The following is a 1,790-nucleotide window of genomic DNA, read 5'->3' as shown; positions in this document are numbered from 1 at the left end:
TGTGGCGAGGGCGGCGATCCCTGTGCCTGCCCCTGCAAGACCTAGAAGGGTAGTGACTGTCAGGACTGCGGTGACAGGCTCTCTCCTTTGTAAGTGGAGGGAGGTTTGTCTGCTCAGCATGTGGCGGAAAAATTCGTGGTCAGAATGGTAAACGACTCGAGGAGCGAGAAGGATGAGCAGGCAAGTCTCATGGGTATCGTTGAGGGTGGCAACATTGAGGCAGGGGGTTAGCCCGGTGGAGGTGCAAAGCCATTGGGAGGTGTTAAGGGGGATTAAGAACTTGGCGGAAGCGCTGGGAGAGGAGTAGCTAGAGCAAGCACTAAGGGAGGGGTGGGAACCTTGACGAGAATGAACACAGCGTCCTGTGGAGGAAACAGATTGAAGGGTTAGGGGGACAGAGGAAGTGTTCCAGTTGCATTCGGCTGGGGCTACTGAAGTGGATTCGTCGAACGTGAAGTTAACGGCGACAGGCTCATAGATAGGAAGGGAGGGGGAGAGGCAGAGCCAACAGTTCTTGGTGAGATTGGGTTGAGAAGTATTTAGAGATAAGTAGGATGCATAGATTAACGTGAGAACGGGACTGGAATACTTGGTAGGGGGGGCCATAGCTGGGGAGTGATGGACGAGGGGGGGTGCCGCTGGAAGGGGGGGAGGCGGGGGGATTGAGGACTTTATTGGGGCCAACGGCGAGGGGTGGGGATTCAGGCGTGGGCAGTAGTTTTCTGATGATGAGGAAGGCTTCCTCTTGCCAGCGCTGGAGGGTCCAATTGGAGCATTGATGGGGCGAGTTGACAACGGCCGGGGAGATGAAGGGAAGCATGACGATGAGAGCAATGGGAAGAACGGAACTACCCGCATTGCGGCGAATCATCTGTGGAGACAAAAGAGAGAGAGAAAACTACAAAGGAAACAGCGATGGGAAGGAGACAAGTTAGGTAGGCAACTCGTTAGGAGGATCATTGGTGTCAGCGTTAGCGGAAGCCTCAGTGGTGTGGGGCTTGATGAGACATCCTGGGACCCAGATGGGCTGCGGCTCTGATTCAGGGAAAACGCAGGCGAATCCCCGTCCCTGGGCTAAGAAAGGGGCAGGTCCATGCCATTGGGTGGTCTGCAGGTCACGCCAGAGGACAAGCGGTGCAGGGGTGGGCCGGAAGGTAGGCCCCCAGTGCATGTGGACCGGTGAAAAGCCTTGGGCATTGAAGGTCATCAGGTTGTGTCGGATTAGGGCCTCTGTGACGGCGTCGCGAGGGGTGCAACGCGGCAGGTCGGCAGATGTCTTGAGAATGAGGGTTTTGAGAGACTGGTGAGCACGCTCTACTAGGCCTTGTCCCTGCGGATTGTAGGGAATGCCGAAGTGATGGGTGATGTCGTAGAGTTTGAGGAATTCGGCAAAGGAGGCGCTCCGGTAGGCAGGTCCGTTGTTTGTCTTGATGTCCCATGGAACGCCCATGAAAAGAATAGATTCTCTGAGCGCTTGGATGGCGTGCTTGGCCATTTCTCCGGTGAGCACGGTTGCATAGCAGAGATGAGAGAAGGTGTCGATGGCCACGTGGAGGTATTTCCATCGGCCAAACTGGGGGACGTGAGTGACGTCCAGTTGCCATCTGGAATTGGGGCGGAGCCCACGAGGGTTAACTCCCTGCGGTTGGAGCGGCCCCAAGGGCAGCAATGGAGCGCACGTTTGGCATGACTGCACAAGGTGTTTGCAGGTATGGATTGGGAGGTCTGGAAAGAGTTTGTGGAGGCCAGCTGCTGAGAAGTGAAATCTGGCATGCAGCAGCTTGGCCTGA

Source organism: Dasypus novemcinctus, chromosome 19 (assembly GCF_030445035.2).
Source record: "Dasypus novemcinctus isolate mDasNov1 chromosome 19, mDasNov1.1.hap2, whole genome shotgun sequence".
NCBI lineage: Eukaryota > Metazoa > Chordata > Mammalia > Cingulata > Dasypodidae > Dasypus > Dasypus novemcinctus.
This window is presented reverse-complemented; position numbering follows the sequence as displayed.